This window comes from Schistocerca serialis, chromosome 2 (assembly GCF_023864345.2).
Source record: "Schistocerca serialis cubense isolate TAMUIC-IGC-003099 chromosome 2, iqSchSeri2.2, whole genome shotgun sequence".
In the NCBI taxonomy this organism is placed as follows: domain Eukaryota; kingdom Metazoa; phylum Arthropoda; class Insecta; order Orthoptera; family Acrididae; genus Schistocerca; species Schistocerca serialis.
Window position 1 is genome coordinate 578,093,443 of NC_064639.1, and position 20,715 is coordinate 578,114,157.

Consider the following 20,715-nt stretch of genomic DNA (forward strand, 5'->3'; position numbering starts at 1 on the left):
GCGCTTCAGTCTGGAACCGCGCGACCGCTACGGCCGCAGGTTCGAATCCTGCCTCGGGCATGGATGTGTGTGATGTCCTTAGGTTAGTTAGGTTTAAGTAGTTCTAAGTTCTAGGGGACTGATGACCTGAGATGTTGAGTCCCATAGTGCTGAGAGCCAAATGCTGCTGAGTCTACAGTATACAATATGAATATACACATGAATCGAATGGTCGAAGGTTCCTTTCACTCGGCAATTGCGAATTTTGAATGTAACATAGAAAGTTATAAATGAAAGATTGCAATTAAATAAAGTCTGCAGGTACTGTTTTCAACGACTTTTTCTTTCAGAATGCCGTTTATTACTGCAAAACACTTATTGGTGTCGATGGTCCAGCACTTAAATAAAATATAAGCTGAATAACAGGGAAACAATGGATTCCTACTTCACGTAATCAGTTATGAACAACAACATAGCTCGCGAGGTATTCACTTCCAAACACATACTACGTCTTCACTGCAGAAGCCACGGAAATCTCACAAGTGGACAAGTTGGCACTACGAAATATTTCTATCTCCCGCGACCACGTGCAAACTGCTCCACTCTCCAAGTATTTCCTGCGACCGTCCGTCGCACCTTCCCGTCCAGCACTCCCCCGTGTCCCGTGCGACCCGATGCTCCTCCCCCACTTCCACACAGTCTCTCCATTCCTCGGCAGTAGGCTACCGTAGTAACGATCACTGTGAGTGGCTAGAGCACTCCCGCCATGTCTCCAAGCCAACGCACACTCACAAACATATTGAAACACATACGAAATACTGGATTTACATTTAAATAATTTGAAATTAAATAAATATTCCTATGGCTGGACCATGAACATGCTCTAACACACATTATTAAATGCAAAAACAAATCAAATAAACATATATCAAAGGAATAGAAGCATAAGTCGACCAGTAGCTTAATTTCTCTGTGCTATCTAAAACCCAGCAAATATTTGATCAATTTCTTCATTAGTAGTATATATCGGATATAAACAAAGACATAGACGAATAAATATATTTACAAGCATGCTCCTGCCGTTTTTTCGTGTAACTGTGGAGTACTTATAGCCTGTCGCGATCAATAGTAATCGGCCGCTTTGACCTCCAATAATTCATGTACTATTCAAGTTACATGCCTGTAATTCATACCAATTTAGGTTTACACTAGTAGCTTTCTGAAGACACGTCGATCGACAAACTCGGATGAACCGTTTAGATTTTGGAAATTCGTTGCTGGGAGTTACTTGTATAATTTACAGTCAGATACTACGCATTAAACTAATAAAGATATTGAAATCTGATTACACCATCAGAATCGTTGTGCAAATAATGGTAATGACGTTTCTTTTTGCGGTACCATGGTTCCTCTGGTTACTATTAATTTCCACGTTAACTATGAAATGTCTGCCATTATGGTTTCACAAAGTCCGCCACCCTTGTCACTCTTGGCATACAAATCTCCTTCATCGACACAAAGCACAGTCCATGACACAGCGTCAGCAGGGAATTCCCAGCCACGCGGTCGGCCTGGACCACGCGCTGGGACTACCCTTCTTGTTTGGCTAACGTTCGGAACGACGCAGTTTGCTGACGAGCCCTGGATCGCCGAGCGGCTCGTGCGGCCACACCAGCTCTGAACTAACAATAGTTCCAGGGCGCCACAACTCGCCCGCTACCTCACAATAGCCAGCACTGAAGTACAGTACGGTGGTGTTTTTCATGGCTAGGATGTAACACTAGCCATGATGGTGCGTTACCTACCCTGTAGATCCTATCACTCCCCATTTTATCCCAGTGCCGGCTGACAGCTGGCCACGAGGTCGGCTGTCATGGACACGACGGACACTACATGTCGACTGCTCCAGGAGACGGACAGATGTAAGGCTGACTGACGCTGTTGCGCCCTGTACGGCCGTTCCCACGACGTCTGTCACGTCATCCAGTTCTGAGGGAACTCTCCAGGTCTATTAGGTGGTCATTGTATGGTAGGTCCTAACCAGCGACTACCTCTCTTTGCGTCCTTATTCCAACCAAGGAGCTGCCCAAAAGGTCACCACCGTTTTGGTGACCACCAATAATTACCGTTTGAGAGCAGTCACTCTGAAAATTAACCTGGCCTAAAATTACTCATGCACAGACGGATTAATGATAAGTGATTTCCGCCTCACTTTCGTCTTAGGGGTACACAGAAAATGGAAATGCACAGTTTTTACAGGCTTATGGGTCAGCATAAAACAATACAAGGTAAATAAATAATACAAAGTATATAAGTAATATACAGTTATTTGACGCCATTGATTTTGTGTCGCCTTGTATGCCGTTGTTAAACATTTTATTATGCCTGATGATGATCTGTTGTCCGAATCTGGTAGTACAATAATGAAACTTTATCAGCAGCACTTGGTGGTGAATCACGACGTTTTATAAGTACCTTAATAGTGCTACACCCATCGTTGAACGATGCTGTGTGCTGTTTCCTTCGCCGTCAACTCCATCCACAGACGTTCATCCTTACCTGACACAGAAAATAAGCCAGCATACCTCATATTACAGTCAGAAATATTTTTATTTTGCAGTGGTCTCTCTAGCACGGGCAATAGTCAGTTACTCTTCTTATTGCTATTGCAGTTACTACAACTTCTGCAAGTTTTGTGATCGTTAGAGGATATATTTCTGTAGCTACCATACAACACCAAGAAAAATTAGACGCTGAATTCAAACTGGAAAGCATTCTTCAGATACCTTTTTGACTATTATAGTCAGCCTAATTAGGACGATGTTTACAAATAATGAAGTCAATTGTGGCGGGAAACTATATAATCGCAGTTACAAAGTACATGGTGTGTCTGGCGACCTATGCTTTCTGACACGTTTTTGCTTCTTTATCGTGTGGATTCAAATGTGTCAGTTGTCCTTCGTTAGTAGTGACACACATGTGTGTGACCATTGATACAGCAACAAAAAGGGACGCGAAAATTTGCCTCAGTTGGAAATTTTCGTTGTCCTATTCGACGGTCAATGAACTACGATTACAAAGACACTAACATCTGTCACTTCCACACTTGAAACTCACTGGCAGATTAAATCTCCAGTGCCGGAACATACTTTCAGATTTCGAAACCCATGTAGGAGGCCATCCAACGGAGATACACTGTCAGATGCAAAGTATCCGGACTCCTATTAGTGGATATTAACATAAGGTGTGTCCTCTCTTCGCCTTTAAGACGACCTGAACTCTGCTGTGGACACATTCACTGAGACTTCTCAACGTCTGTGGAGGGCTGGCAGCTGATTCTTCTTCAAGAACCTAAATCAGACAAGGTAGTGATGTTGGGTGCAGGGGTCTGGAGCGAAGTCAGCGTTCCAACTCATCTCTTCATTAGATTCAGGCCGGTACTCTGAGCAGGCCAATCCTTTTGAAGAAAGTTGTTTTGTGTGTGTGTGTGTGTGTGAATTCCTAAGGGACTAAACTGCTAAGATCATCGGTCCCTAGTCTTACACACTGCTTAAACTAACTTAGACTAAGTTATGCTCAGAACAAAACCCACACCCTTTCCTGAGGGAGGACTCGAACCTCCGACGGGGGGAACCGCACGAACCGTGGCAAGACGCCCCAGACCGCCCGGCTACCCCGCGCGCCTGCAAGTTGTTTTCCGTAAACCACTGCCTCACAGGTGCTGCTTTACGACAGGATGCGTTTTCATGTTGATACAATCAGTCATCGCCTCCGAACTGGTCTTCTGCTGTACGCAGTATCAGTGCTGTAAAAAGTATTCACATCTTTCCGCATTTAGCGTTTCCTTAGGCTCAATGCCACAAGTGAACTCTTTCCTCTTGATTTCAGTACTTAATTTTTGTTTTCTGTTGCTTTGTAAATCGTGAATGCATCACATATTGCAGTTACGGGGTCGAATTTGGAATCCTCCCGTTGTTACGATTGTGACACTATCCTTCCTGTTCTCCTACATCCCCGTGATTAGTGTCGATTAAGCACTGTTCATAGTGAGTGCTTGATTCACATCTGCAAATGGGACACAGCCAGATTCTTCTAAGGTCACACTTCGTGGGTTCCCGTTGTTAGTGGACGCGGTGAGCAGGCGAGATGCAACCCACAAACAGCAAAGCATCTACGAGTATGTTACCGAACGGCAACCCGGGGGACAGTCTAAGTTGCAGGTTGGGTATCTAACGGCGGCCAGGGCAACAAATATTTAATTTTCAAAATTTCATAAAAATATTGACCCATTTTAAAATTGTTAAGTGTTCTCATAATATACTTATTCAACCTTTAACATAGCAAGTCAATACGATATTGTAGTGGCTGTGTTGTGCTCTACCGGGACTCGAACCAAGGATTTCCCGCTTATCACGAGAGCCAGTCTTACCATTAGGCTACCCGAGCACGACTCAGGACCAGACCCAAACTTCCATATGCGTTAACCATGTGTCTACAACCTGTACTCGTTTTCGTCATTCCATTATACAGCTGATGGTTGCTCATATTCGCAAATGCGAATAGATTTCATGTATTTCATAACTGCTGTAGTCACCGCAGTACCTCTTCCGCATGTCCGAAGAAACATTGCATCGTACTTCCGAACAACACAAGCACTGCAATATCCTATTTATTCGCTGACACCGAGCAAGCGACTTTCAATTGAAATATCTCCCCTGTACGAGAATATACATAATGGAGATACGAATATAGCTACTATACACGTAGTTGACGACATATAGAAGCTTAGGTCTGGTCGTGAGTCGTGCTCGAATAACCTAATGGTAAAGGTGACCGTTCGCGAAATCTGGATTCGAGTCCCCGTCCGCCACGAATTTTCGTTTCTGTCATTCCACTAAATAACTGATGGTTGTCCATATTCGCAAATGCGAATAGTTTTCATGTATACTAAGTCAACTATTACAGGAACTGTGTATACGTCTAGAGACAGCAGAACTCAGGGCGTGCAAATCACGGAAGATTATATTCATCCAGTATTTGACAATGACAGTGAATTGCAACAAAGTTAAGACATAATTTCAGAACTCTATGAAACTTTGTCTTGCTGACATAAAAAGTTTATCGCTTACTCCATCTTCGCTGTTCAAGCAATAAAATCAAAGCGTCACTCATGACATTTTAATTTATTACTATTTTGCTACCAGTACTGTTCACAACATATTTTGCAGGCAGTATTCACATATATCATTGAAGGCACGTGCACAATTGCATCATTTTACGATTCAGACTTCTGGAGGTCTGACGTCATAAATGTTGAGCTGCGTAAAACGTAGCTTTTGCTTATAACGGACCACACATTACCTGGACTATACCCGTCCAGTGGTTGATAATGAGATGACTTAGCCACTTGCAAAAAACTTTAAACGTAATATGAAAACTTTCCTAAACTTTTTCTCACTCATATGCTTAACGTGAAACATTTAAGACAGCAACAATTTTGTAAAGTAATCACCCGAGTGAAGCTGCTTTGTACATGAGAGTTCTATTCTTTGCATAATCGGGGCATGGGGGTACACCGGTAAAAAACAATTCTGTATTGTCTATTGCACATTGCAAAGAAATAAACAACCAAGAACCTCTGAAATAGAATTGTCGTTATTAAGGCTCACTCATGTGTCGTGAGAACAGTTGTCGCTTGTGTTTTAAGCAGTGTGAGTAGGTGGTCGTAGAGATGCAAAAAAATGATTAATGCTATGGACCTCTTTTTGGCAAGGGTGAGGTTGAAAGTCTCGCCCGGTAGTTCTAATAATGAATTTCCTTGATTTTCCTAAATCACTTCAGGCAAACACTGAGATAGATTGTTTTGAAAATATCGCCGTTGATTCCTCTTTTCCAGATATCTACGAGGCATTATACTATAAACTTCCTTTCTTCCAGTTTTTAAAGAAAGGTCCTTCAGTTTTGAGGTAAAGGAGGATATTTCTAAAATTCCAGCAAATATAGAAGTAAATACCTATTTGAGAAATGCTAAACCAGATTATTTCAATTTGCAGAGTTTGTATAAGTCTGTTATTCAAGGATTTTTATATCAGCTCAAAATATTTCCCAAATCACGGGATGGGAGGAAAAGTAGCTTAAGTGCGTCTGTGCTCATTTATAAAAGGAATATTTAGAAAAATTATTGCTGAATTCGTCTGGCAGTCAACAACAGCTGGTGGAGCTCGCATGTTAAAAATCTCAGATCGGTTCCGTCTGTGATTTTGGATGAATAATCATCTTGATATTTATGTAGTATCCCTGTCTAGATCGGAAAATAAAAATGTAAGATCCATTTCGGAGATATAAATGCGACCCTATCAACAAAACCATTATATAGAATGAAGTTCCATTCATTGTAAACTACAAAATAAATATAGAAAGAATAACAGTTTTCTGTTTGTGTTATATCCACGACAAACCTCATAGAAAACTCAAGCGGAATGCAAAGAGCAAACAGTTCCGATGGTTTTTCCTGTAAATGTTGTGTGTGTGTACGGAGACACGCAAGAAGTTATTCCGTGAATTCTCTCCCGGTGTGTAGCAACCAAAGTGTACTGCCGCAGACACACTTTGCGAACGCATTTCATGATAAATGACCAGGAAGAAAGTACCAATGCACGCAATCCACTGACGCCACACTAATTGTTCTCCAAAAGCAGTATTGTAAGGCTCTTCATAACGCCCTATTCCTTGTTCTTTGTTTCTGTTCTTCTTTCAGCAGCGCTCTCACTAACTTTCTGCATACAGCACTGTGCTGCAGCAGTGCCTAGATGACTCTTTAAAAAAGCAACTCATCTTTTAGGGATGCAACCTCGTAACACATATTTTGTGAGTTAGCAAACCACAAACAGTGCATTAAAGTGTTCTGAGTTCCTAATTCTTCGAGTTGCTCGGAAGGTTGGAAAACTTCAGTGATGCAAATTTCACAAAGTTGACTGTGCAGTAATTTGCAGAACAATTATTTGAATAACTGTATGGTTCTGGAGGACACATATTGTACTCGTATATGTTTTTATTGGGGTCTTCAGTCCGAAGATTGGTTTGATGCAGCTCTCCATACTATTGTATCTTGTGCAAGCCTCTTCATCTCCGAATAACTAATGCAACCTGCATCCTTCTGAATCTGCTTACTGTACTCCTCAGCGTGTTTGCAACTCTTGCGTCTGTGAAATTGGAAGACATAAGTAATGGCTGAGTTGAGATTTATGTGTAACACTCTCAGTTTTTTGGCTGCTACTTTGTAAATTGACAGTACTGAAATCTCTGGTGTTTCCAGTTTTCCTTTATAGCGCTGAAACAAGGCCAATAACTGGAGGGGTCCGCAATTGATGCATCTGAGATGTGACCATACAGGAAATCGCTGAGAAACTCAAGGATTGACAAACGGAAGAAGAAAACAATCCTTCAAGGACTTAGCGTGGAGAAGAGTGTGTCCAGTTTTTGTTTCCAGCGAATCCTGCAGTTCTTTTGTAGCATAGTTCGACGACAAGAGGATAACTTGGATCATATGTTCACCCAATGCAAAGTCTAAGCGAAAAAATTGCAGGAAGGAACACCGAGACGATGGATGGTCCAATTAAAGTGGAAGACTCACTAAACATGGGGCCAGCAACTCCGAAATGCAGAAGACCTGGAAAAATGGAGACAGACTCATAATAGGATTGTGTGATGGATCACCAACTTTCAACTATGAAAGACGGAATATAGTTGATGATGCAATTTGACTTCCGAACAAAGATATTCCCATGTGGAATTGCTAGGGAAAAATCCACCGAAGTACGAATGCCGTAGAAGGGTCGCACAACAAAATAAACAATATTATTACCAACCCTCCCTCTCGAATCAACTATTCGCTGAAATGCTTGAAGAAGGAAGCGGAGCTCACAAACTGCGTCAGCATAAAGTTGGAAAAGAATCTTGAAAGCAAGAAGAGGAAGAAGAAGTACTTGAAGGCGGACGACAGAGTGGAGAGAACTGTAAAAAACTGTGAAGAATCTGGCGACTTCAGGTCCTGCTTGAAAGTTATTGCAAACATTCAGAAATTCTGTGAAAGCTAGCGAGTCTTTGGAGATCGCTTGATTAAAATTATTAATCATATTGAGGAAACATTATCGGTATTAATTTTAAATTATATTAATAAAAAGTAATTCAGTTCTAGAATGGAAAATGATGAACCCTATGTAAATAAAACAGTGAATTATTCACCGTTGATACCGATATTTTTCCAGTGTAGATAAAGAGTTATAAAATTAAAGGTGATACAATGTTTACAAACAAAGGTGTTTGTTTATTGTTTGCCTTAAATATAGTCTATCCTTGAAGTAGTATATCCTTTGACTATTTTTTAAAGTTTATATTCCGTACTTTTCGATGACCACAATAACTGTTCATATGGTTGTGTACGGTTTGTCTGTTTCTGTTTGATTTTTATCATACCTACATTTTTCCCTTTCTGAAATCATCTCCCATGATAGATTAGTCGAGAGAATTATTTCCGCCTCGAAACTGATGCCAAAGAAGACATAATGGTGCTTAACATGAAAGAGGCAAAGTGTTCAAATAACAGGCCACGTTTTATAGTACATAAATAAGCCGAAAGCATTTTCGGCCTCAGAATATGGCTAAATAACGGTACATGCATCCGTGCATGTCTTCTTCTACACGTTTGAAACAAAACAAAAACCTCCTTCTTTTTATAGACTTTCTTGGACACTATCTTTATACAACAGCCTTAGGTAGCATAAGCCTTTGCAGTAACAGTTATATTTAAAACTTCAGGATGTGGTTAATAAATGGTTCTCTGCCGCGCGGGATTAATCGAGTGGTCTAAGGCACTACAGTCATGGCCTGTGCGGCTAGTCCCGGCGGAGGTTCGAGTCCTCCCTCGGGCATGGGTGTGTGTGTGTTTGTCCTTAGGATAATTTAGGTTAAGTAGTGTGTAAGCTTAGGGACTGATGACCTTAGCAGTTAAGTCCCATGAGATTTCACACACATTTGAACATTTTTTTGAAATGATTATCTCGGGCGCTGCTTTCATTTTAAACATTAAAACAGATCTTTAGTTTGTCGAATTAAATCACAGCAGTGTACCACACTGCGACTGTGGAAAACTGTTTCCACTTCGAACGACACATCCTATTTATGCAGTAACTGGTAGCTGTAAAACGCACGTTTTTTAAATAGCAATCTACTTTTTTTTTATTCGGCATTCCGCTTCATTTCCTTAAGACCTGTTTAGAACCGTATCACAGCATACCATTCACACAAACAAGAGTTTATTAAAAACATAATTCAAAATTTGCTTTGATACTCCTGTATTAGTATAGAGTGGAAGTGCTCGGGGTTCCGTAACTCGTCCACTTGCTACAATGGACAACTGACCAGAGTAAACACAAGGTTCAAATGGTTCAAATGGCTCTGAGCACTATGGGACTTAACAGCTGTGGTCATCAGTCCCCTAGAACTTAGAACTACTTAAACCTAACTAACCTAAGGACATCACACACATCCATGCCCGAGGCAGGATTCGAACCTGCGACCGTAGCAGTCGCGCGGTTCCGGACTGCGCGCCTAGAACCGCGAGACCACCGCGGCCGGCTAAACACAAGGAGAACGCACAATGGTAAGTCAGTCAATCGTCTACAGCTGAAGGCTTGTATGAGTACACTGTGCACCAATGGAGAGAAGGTACAGCGTGGATCAAATAAAAGTGGCCCGGACGAGTGGATACGATTGTACTTGAATATATGCAAATAACCTTACTCCGTGACGCTCACACCACGTTAAGGCCGCCACATGATCCATACCAGTTCAGAGCTTAGTGCGGACTGTGTCAGTGTGAGTGGAACAGCGCAAAGGAGACGATGGTACTCACAGTGGAGCACCGGGTGTCCGTTCTGGAAAGTTATGTGACAACAGAGTCGTGGAAACGGTGTAGTCAGTTGTTTGCTGAGAAGTTTAATGGTGTCAAAGTGCCAGCAAGGACTGCCATACATCGCTTAATCCGAAAACGGTGTCAGACAGGATCTGTTTTGAAAAAGACAAAAAACCTCCCAAAACGTGTCCGCACACCAGAAAATATGGCTGTAGTCCACCAGAAAATGCTTCAGAGTCCTAGCAAATGAACCTGACGCCTGTCGCAAGAGACCGGCATATCACGTCGTTCATACAGATGAAACGTCACTTGGACCTGGAGTCTGGTCGCGGTCCTGATTGACCACCCACGACACCTGATCTCTCAGTGTGCGATTACTTTTATGGGGAGCCTTCAAGTCTAAGGCGTATCGCAACAACTCTCACAGTCTCCAGGGACTGGAGCGGAACGTTTCGGATGAGATTGCAGCAGTTCCAACAGTCCAGCATAGAACCGCCTTCAGCAGTTTGCTGACCAGGGCCCAAAAGCGCCAGGAGAAGAATTGTGGTCACTTTCAACATCTGTTACAGGCATGTTAGTTCGGTATTTCTTTTCCTTTGTTGTATTTCTTTGTACTCTGAAACTCTGTTCTCCGGGGCCACTTTTATTTGACCCACCGTGTAAAGAAGCTACTCGTCTATGGCGAATATAATTAACAGAACAGTAATTGCAAAAATGTTTTTTTATACCCAATACGAATACATGTAGTATAGTATTGCAGTATTTTTAAACTAAATGTCGTGTTAAGTAAAAGAATAACTTTGTTATGGTTGAAGGTAGGCGTAATGCTACTCAGGCAGAGGGACTCTTCAAACAGAGACAGGCAACCAATGAAGGATTTCACGGCCGTGTGTCATAGCCTCTGATGACTCTTCCTGACTGTATGGCCGTGCTCGAAGAAACTTTTCGGCTCCTAACGTTTCGTCCAGAACTGAGTTGGACATCTTCGGAGGTACGTTTGATGACGCTGAGTCTGCCAGCCCAGAACATTTGTCAACAACTCTTGTGACAAGAATCCACCTACCCGACAGATGTTTCCTCGTGTTGTGGCACTTGAGGAAATTAGGTGTTTTAACCAAGGCGACGCAGTCGTCATAGAACTCGCACAGACGAAGCCGCCAAATTTTCTGTTCTCACTTCCACATGTGAGCATACGACTGCACGACAGATTGAACAGTAGATCGCCATTTCTAAATCCATCGCATTCGACCACATTCCATCTTTATCATGTACACATAGAACATGAATTGCATGGGAATTATTTCCAGAATCGTGTACATTTCAGTCAATGGGCATCAGCAACAAATCTTCGCCAACCAGAATTTCTTCTCCGACATCCTTTTTATCGATGAATGTTTCTTCTCAGACAGAGAGCATGTAAATACGAAAAACATGGATTATTGATCCAGTGAAAACCCACGACGGCTTAGACAGGTGGAACATCAGCATCAATGGACGTCTGGGGATACCTGGTATTAAAATTATTTGCCGTAGCTCCAGACACGTAAACTGAGAGACACTTTGATCACTACTTCGAGCACCTTTGACTGTTCTATCCATTCTTGTGTCCACAATGGCTGACAGAACAACAAAATTGTATTGAAGATCCCTGTTTCCATACCCTTACGGCAGGTCCGTCTGATCTACCATCATACTCCATACCTCCATACCTTTCATTAATCTTTTCATCTACTTCTAATATTTACCAACTCCTACAGCTTTTCCCTTCTCCTGCTTCTACCAATGAGAAATCAGCTACTTCTGGAAAACTTCAAGAAGCAGTACCTTCTTCTGGAAAGGAAGTGTTTCCATTGCCGATGTCGCTAATGCACGCTACGGCAGCCGGGGTCGACTCGGAGGTAGGAAATTTGAACGCTGGTGCTCGAGGAAATTTCACCACCGGTTTACAAATCCATCTACAGTGTCTCACGATCTAAAGACATGTGACACTGTTCATGGTAATCCGCTGACCGATGTAAATGTTAAGACCGGCGGTTCCTTTAGTGCTGTTCAAGAGGCCTTGGCGATATGTAGAGATTGGTTTTCAAGCTGATCCTTTTTGTTGAACAAAACTGTCTGTTCCAACTTGCTTGTGGTGCCATCTCGATTCCTGTGCAATATATGGCCTCCACAACCTCGATGTAATCCGATATTCTCTTTTCTATTACTCTGCATCATTTTCGTTTCCTTAGCTTTGTTTATCCTTAATCTATATTCTGTGCTGAGTGTAATTTCTAGGATTTTAAACCTTTCTTCTTGTCAACCAAGAAGGCTGTATTGTCAGCAGACCATAACAGTGGTATCAGCTGACTTGCATTTTCCCTTCATTAGCGTCGCCATGCCAGTACAACACCAACCGTAAGTCGCAAATTTTCCAAAATTCTTCATAAGCCGAAATTTCGTATCCTTATTTTGCATTTTTGTTGGTCACAATCGATTTTTGTAGATGCTCTTTCTGTATTTTAGCACCCATCACCTCCCTACTCATCTTGTTCCTTATCGCTGAGTGGATTGTGCAATGTTCCGAGCAATATTTCATTCACATTGTGCAGAAAACTAAATTAACTTGAAACCGTAAAGAGTGGCACTTCATCACTTTCCTCTTAAACGACGCTAGAATCATTTACGGCGGCAATCTCGTATTTCATGATCTACTGCCTGCATAGCATTTCGCTCTCCTTTATCCAGTTGTTTGATTTATCTGAACCTGAAACATAACGTTCACTGTTTCAGTCTCCGAAGGTTCCAGAGCTCTTAGGCTAATAGATCAAACTAACACTGGGGGGGAGGGGGGGGGGGTCAGAAAGAAGACAGTTGGTACATCGAAAGCCATGTTATTATTTTAGAACAGACAACGAACTGTTGGAAATGTTGGGCTACAGAGTAAAGAAACCCAGACATTCATGTCAAAAACCGCAAAAACGAAACGGAAGAAGAGTTGGGGACATCAGAGACGGAGCTCAAGCTCGGATTGCGGAAAGACTTTGAAGGAAATCAGTTGTGTTTCTCCAAAGGAACCATCCCAGCATTTGCCGCAAACGACTGGAGGAAACCACAGAAAAGCAAACTCTGAATAGCTGGACGGAAATTTTTAACTCCAGTCTTTCCAAATCCGAGTTCAATGTCTTAACCACTGAGACACATCGAATGGCCCAAACGCTAATACTTAACAGTCTTTACTCAAAATCTACAAGTACCTGCAGGAAGTATAAAACTTCCTAACATAAGAATAAAAACATTACACTGACGCTAAAAAATCGCAACACCAAAAAAATTAATTAAGAGTAATGAAATTTCGAGGATATATTATTCTAAGTGACATATTTAAGTGATTAACATTAGAAGATCACAAGTTAATGTAAGGACGAGATTAGAAATTGCAAAGTGAAATGCTGGTACATTAATTACTGGTGTACCCGTCAGAATGTTAAATGTATGCATGCAGACGTACATGCATTGTGATGTACTGGTAGCGGATGTCAGTTTGTGGGATGGAGTTCCATGCCTGTTGCACTTGGTCGGTTAATACAGGGGCGGTTAATGCTGTTTGCAGATGACGCTGAGTAGTCGTCCAATAATTCTTGTATGTGCTCGACTGGAGACTGCACTAGAGATCGAGCAGGCCAAGGCAACATGTCGACACGCTGTAGAGCATATTGGTTTACAACATCGGTATTATGTAGGCGAGCGTTATCCTGTTGGAAAACAGGCCATGGAATGCTGTTCATGAGTGGCAGTACAATAGGTCGAGTCAGCAGATTTGCGTACAAATTTGGAGTCACGGTGCGTGGGATAACCACAGTAATGCTGCTGTTCTCATACGACATCGCACCTCAGACCACAGCTGCAGGTATCGGTCCAGTGTGTCTATCACGCAAGCAGGTTGGTTGCAGGCCGTCAATTGGCCTCCTTCAAAATGGTTCAAATGGCTCTGAGCACTATGGGACTTAACTCTCAGGTCATCAGTTCCCTAGAACTTAGAACTACTTAAACCTAACTAACCTAAGGACATCACACACATCCATGCCCGAAGCAGGATTCGAATCTGCGACCGTAGCGGTCGCGCGGTTCCAGACTGAAGCGCCTAGAACCGCTCGGTCACAACGGCCGGCCTGGCCTCCTTCCAACCAACACACGGGCACAACTGGTACCGGGGCAGAACCAGCTTTCATTAGACAACACAACAGACCTCCACTTAACCTCCAATGAGCTCTCGCTTGACACCACTGAAGTGTAAATCGCGCTGCTTTGGGGTCAGTGGAATGCGCGCTAGAGGGACTCTGGCTCGGAGCTGTCCTTGATGTATCGATTTGAACATTTCGTTGTGTCACTTTGGTGCCAGCCGCTGTTCACATTGCTGCTGTAGACGCAGTACATATGCCGAACATGATAGTCTTCCCTTTCGTTAGCGCCACTGGGCCTTCCGAAGAAAAAAATGTTATAATGTGTGTGAAATCTTATGGGACTTAACTGCTAAGGTCATCAGTCCCTAAGCTTACACACTACTTAACTTAAATTATCTTGAGGACAAACACACACACCCACACACCCATGCCCGAGGGAGGATTCGAACCTCCGCCAGGATCAGCCTCACAGTCCATGACTGTAGCTCCTTTGACGGCCCGGCTAATCCCGCGCTGCACCTTCCGAAGACCAGTCTCCTTGTGACCACGGACGCCAGTAGCCATGTACAGGGGCTACATTCCTGCCAAGTCTTTCTGTAGTACCGCGGAAGAAACATCCAACTTGTCATACCCCTTAGGCGTTGATAATTGCGTCTTTGTCGTCTTCAAGGTATTCTTGACTAACACCAATCCATCACGTCCAGTATCAAAGGTAAACAGCGCTCACGACCGTCACAGCGTGTTTGCATCCTCACAGTGGCGCTACTAGCGTCACTCATGCGACTAACGCGGAATTTGAGTAGACAATCATCTTTCACATGTGGAAATACGCTTACAAAATTTCGTTTTTGTCACACAAATCTTTCTTGGTACTGTGATTTCTTTCCGTCAGTGTATGTATTTGTAGCGATTAGTTAACTTTGTTATAAGATTGGTAGGACACATGAGAAATGAAAAGGTTTGAGCTTGTAATAATGAACCAACACACACACAGACATCCGAGGCAATTTTTATGGTCGTGAAATAACACATTTGAACAATTACGTTTTCGAAAGGGTCTGTATGATGTTGCCGAATGAACTATTCTCTCCCACATAAGCTTCTGTCTTCACATTATCATAAACTGCGATTTATTAAAGATAAAAAGTGCTAGAGATAATTTCGTGCAATTTTCTCTTTTTTTTAAATACTTGCAACATTTACAGCAATGTCTTCGTAAATTTTGCTTATCGTAAAAAAAAAAAAAATTTAATTTAATGTCTATGCGAGGGGTTATCACGATGGTAAAACGAAGGAAGCGCTGAAAATAGTTCTGAGCCGCTGTACTTTCGTTTGAAGTTGATGTCTGTTTAGAACGTAGTCACTTTACTACATAAACAGTCTCACTTTTATGAGGCCAGACACGATATTTTTTTTTCTAAACTTGTCAGTGCAGAACATAATTACTTTCACATACAAACATTCCAGACGACCCCACTTTCGTTATCGTATAAGCGAGCGTGGTTATTCTTAAGTCGGCAGTCTCGAAGTCGCGTTATCACCGCTTGTTTATCTCCCTCGTTATCTGCACAAGTCTTAATTCCCAAATTTGGAAGCACATGAAAATCGCGTGAAGTATGCTGTGATATGGATTGCACGGGGGTTACGTCAAGGCCTTTGAACCGAAAGACCGAAATGGTTCCTGCAGCATGCCAAAGTAGGTTGTCGCACAGTAAACAGATCACTCCGACAGCTTAATCGCTGTTTGGTTGGAGGGGCTGGCCGCATTAGACATCTGCACTGTATCCTCTAACAAGTGCATCGGAAATTCAGTTCGGGAGGATGGTGGTGAAATGTCTGTCCAGTCATTCAGATTCAGGTTTCTCATGATTTCCCTAAATCATAGGAGGCGAATGCCGTGATAGTCTCTTTGAAAGGGTAGGCGATTTTCTCTCCACCTCCCCTATCCTATTTTTCATCAGTCTCTAATAACGTCGTCGGCGGGATGTTAAACACTGATCTCCGTTTCAGTTTTCGGGACAAACACTGTTCTGATTTTCCGCAAATTTTCAAGGTAAAGTAAGTCCAGCAGTTAACTTCGGTGGACCCTGAGGCTGTCCTCCCTGATCTGTTGCAGTAAAGCGACTAAGGAACACAAGGAGAAGATCGACTGGACGATCACCGTGGTCTAGCAATTGCCTTTACTGGAGCAGGGAGGCAATCTTAATGTCAGAGGATGTACGGCTCTGAAGGAGAAACGAAGGGACTTCGCAGGGTTGTAGTATGCCTCAAGGGTGTAGAACTTAGACAGGAAATTCTGAGAAAAAAGGCACTAAAATTTTACTAGCAGTTCATATACCAGTCAATTTGTACCTTACGGCAGGACAACGAAATTTATGCGTATGTAGCGGCATTGTCTGCCATGCGGACAATGCAGGTTCGATCCTACGTTTGGGTAACTTCTGTCATTGTTTTGAAAATTATAACAACTTTTAAATAAAGTTAATGACCTGAAATAGTATGAATTAGATTTTTCAATTATTTTATTTTTTTGATGACATGACTATTACAGCTAATCTGGGAAGCTAGCGACAGGACTGTATATTGACTTTCTCAACCATTGTTTCAAGTCTTATGTGAGAAAAGGACAGTTTCTATTAATTACTGACTCATGGGGTGGAAAATGAAAGCCTGGATTATATGATGAAATCGTTCAGGATGACGTGAAATCACTGGCATGTACAACTAAAGTGATTCCACAAAAAAGTACTCCTTTTGCTCAACCTTGTGATGCCTATTTTTATAAAAATCTAAACAGTCTAACTAAGCGAATATAAAATTGCGTCTATCAGTCTGAAAATAATAGGGAAATAAATTACCGTAAAGACTGTATAGAAATACAGTCAACAGTACATCATCAACTGTCACAGTCTTTTAATGTAATCATCTAGTATTCCTTGTACTCTTCCAGGCTTTCTGATGAAAGAGAAATTTTTATGAATGTTAACGAAATATCTTTTTCAACAGATCTTTTTAAGAAAAGGTTGTTCTTGAAAAAAATAGTTCTTAATAAAATGTCCAAGATGTAATTTTTTTTGTTTCCTGTGTTTTTATGGTAATTATCATTCTGGTTTCTGTATATGAAATACGATATTGACAAATAAAGACGATACTGTAAAAAAAATTTATTTCAGTAAAACTCTACCTGAAATTTCTTTACAGGATAATTAAGCTTTAATTTACATCCTTTAAAATGTATTTGAAATTATTAAACTTTTTAAAAAGATGATATTGATTTTGCTTCAAATTTAATGCTGGTTAGCTATACGGTTATTTCTTTATAAAATAAAATTATTTGTGATTTAACTGATAATATTTTAGGTCGTTAACTTTATTTAAAAGCTTTTATAATTTTTGAAACAATGTAAAAAGTCACCCGACGGTAGGATCGAACATGGATGGCACGTGTGGCAAGCAGGTCAGCCGCTGGCGCAGCCATTTTGCTGTGCGGTCGTGACGTATATATTGACCGGTATATGAGCTGCTTTTTAGAGCGCTTTTTCTCGGAAGCTTCTGGTTAGCACGCCATACAACTTTTATGAGTGGCCTTTGGAATCAAAACAGCCACATTAAACTTACTTCTCCAACACAACAGTGCCATTACTGAGTTACCGTAAATTTTGTATGACACGTCAGACAGACGAGGTCAGAAACAGCTGGGCGTCTACACTGACAAAATAACTTCTCTTGCGTTTTTATTAGCTGTACTTTTCTTGTGTGGCAGCCATTCATAACGAAAGCAACTAATTTTCAAAAGTCGCTATAAGGAGCATTCAAATGAAGAACGAATACCCGCCATAACGAGACAATGGAATGGTTCCGTTGAAAAGTAATGACTACACGCGTTCAGACATTTATCCCACAGGCAGACGAGACGATTAATTCCTGTTTCGTAGAACGCGATCGGTCGCTGACGGATACGCAATTTGATCCACTCATGCACTTCCTCGTCCGAATGCAACCGATATCCACGCATGTCTTTCTTCATGTCACCAAAGATGTGAAAATCACACGGCGAGAGACCCGAGCTGCAGCGTAGCTTTCGTCCGATTGGTAGTGTGGGGAGCGGACGTTATGGAGCAACGAGAGGCTTCGTCAGTTCGTAGAGTTCCTCGAGTGTGGAGCCAGAACCAATGAGCAGCGCTATGAAGACACTTTGCTGATGTTGCGACAGCCACAAAGTCAGAATGCTCAGGAGTGTTGTCGGACGGAATCATCCTGTTGCACAATAACGACAGCCCCTACGCTGCCAATCACACGAAGACTACGTTTCAGTGATTTTGTTGAGAAACGTACTTCGTACAAATGTGTGTGAATTCCTAAGGGACCAAACTGCTGAGGTCATCGGTCCCTAGACTTACACACTACTCAGACTAACTTAGACTAACTAATGCTAAGAGCAACACACACACACCGATGTCCCAGCGGCGACTCGAATCTCCGACGTGAAGGGCTTCGCAGACCATGACATGGCGCCTCAAACCGCGCGGCCACTCCGCGCGGTATACTTCGCCTGGCCGTATCTTTCGCCATGTGGTTTTCATATCTTCGGTGACTTGAAGAACGACAAGCGTGGTTGAGGGAGTACATGAGTGGGTGTGGTTGTGGATCCGTCGGCGGCCTACCCCGTTCTACGAAATAGGAATTGTTCGTCACTACTCCCTGTGGGATAAACGTCTTCACGAGTATGGTGATTATTTTCGAGTGGAACCATTCCAAGGTCCGTTGTGGCTTGTGTTTGGTTTTTGACTACCCCTCATGCAAATTTCCATCGCCCAATGACTTTTCTTGCGATTTTGAGCCGCGCGGGATTAGCCGAGCGGTCTTGGGCGCTGCAGTCATGGACTGTGCGGCTGGTCCCGGCGGAGGTTCGAGTCCTCCCTCGGGCATGGGTGTGTGTGTTTGTCCTTAGGATAATTTAGGTTAAGTAGTGTGTAAGCTTAGGGACTGATGGCCATAGCAGTTAAGTCCCATAAGATTTAACAGACATTTGAACATTTTTTTGCGATTTGGACTCTTCTATCCGCGGTGGTGTTGCTGCAGGTCTCCTGAAACAAGTAAATGCCTAGCTAGCGGCTGCCCAAATTGGCTCTCTGCGCGCGAATCGTTACGATTTGGCGCGGAACACACGCCTATGGCGCAGTGCGAGGCGCCAGCCATCGATCTGTTCCAGGAAAAACAGTCTGGACGGCATAGCGGCGGCGATATCCCGCAGACTCATACACTGACTCACCTCGGCACACTCGCCGCCATGGCGACAGCCGAGCGCGTGACGGAAATATCAGCTCTCCTGGGCAGCAAAGTTATTGCCCCGAGAAGGTTCACTCTTTCAGCGGGAGTTTAAATTCGTATGACATATGACAACCCCGTTTTCACTCCAGCTGAAGGTAAATCACATTTCATTCCCTTCCCACCCCCCAAAAATGATATTTTATCACGGTGACTGTAAAATAAGTTCTACTTCTCAAAAAATGTTCAAATGTATGTGAAATCTTATGGGACTTAACTGCTAAGCTTACACAGCACTTAAACTAAATTATCCTAACGACAAACACACACACCCATGCCCAATGGAGGACTCGAACGTCCGCCGGGATCAGCCGCACAGTCCATGACTGCAGCGCCTTAAACTGCTCGGCTAATCCCGCGCGGCAAACTTCTCAATCAGCTGAATAATTAAAGGAAAACGTTATAGTCCAGAAGCGTTTATTGTTCCTGTGAAAATACTTTATATGGAATATGAAAGCCGGCCGGAGTGGCCGTGCGGTTCTAGGCGCTACAGTCTGGAGCCGGGCGACCGCTACGATCGCAGGTTCGACTCCTGTCTCGGGCGTGGATGTGTGTGATGTCCTTAGGTTAGTAAGGTTTAATTAGTTCTATGTTCTAGGCGACTGATGATCTCAGAAGTAATGTCGCATTGTGCTCAGAGCCATTTTTGGAATATGAAAAATCGAGCTATTTTTATAAAAGTAATCGTAGCAGGAGAATCAAGGCGAACATCACTATTGTTTGGAAATATGAAAAGATCTTCATAAACTTGCAATACTTACAGTTTTGCATATATGAAAGTAATATTGAAATTACAATGAAATGAATACTCCTAGCTGCATACAGGCGTTGATATAAGTCAACGGGGACAGTTGAAAATCTGTGCCCTTACCGGGACTTGAACCCGGGATCTCCTGCTTACATGAGTAGACGCTCTATCCATCTTTTTTTTTCCTTTTTTTCATTTTGTTCGATATAGTTCGTTGCGTTTGGTCTTGACGGACGTCACAAGACATCTGTTCAAGGTGATTGTTGATTCCTTGACTCATTACTCGCGGCTTTTTGCCGATTCCCTTAAGAGTTCGGGCGCTGTTTGTGCATCGGTACGAAACCATATTGTAGGAGAACCGTCCAGTTAAGTAATGCAACACATTTTTTTTCTCAGCCAATTTCGGTTAAAAAACGCGTGACTTGCTGTGGAACATCGTGGAATATTCCCGCTTCAGCCCCCATAGTTTCATGATGTTCCCGTAGGTGGCAGCGCTATTCGTATCATTCAAAATGGCTTCCGTAACGGAGGTGAGTTCCACGCAGAGAGCTGTCATTGAATTTCTTTTGGCGGAAACCAGAGCA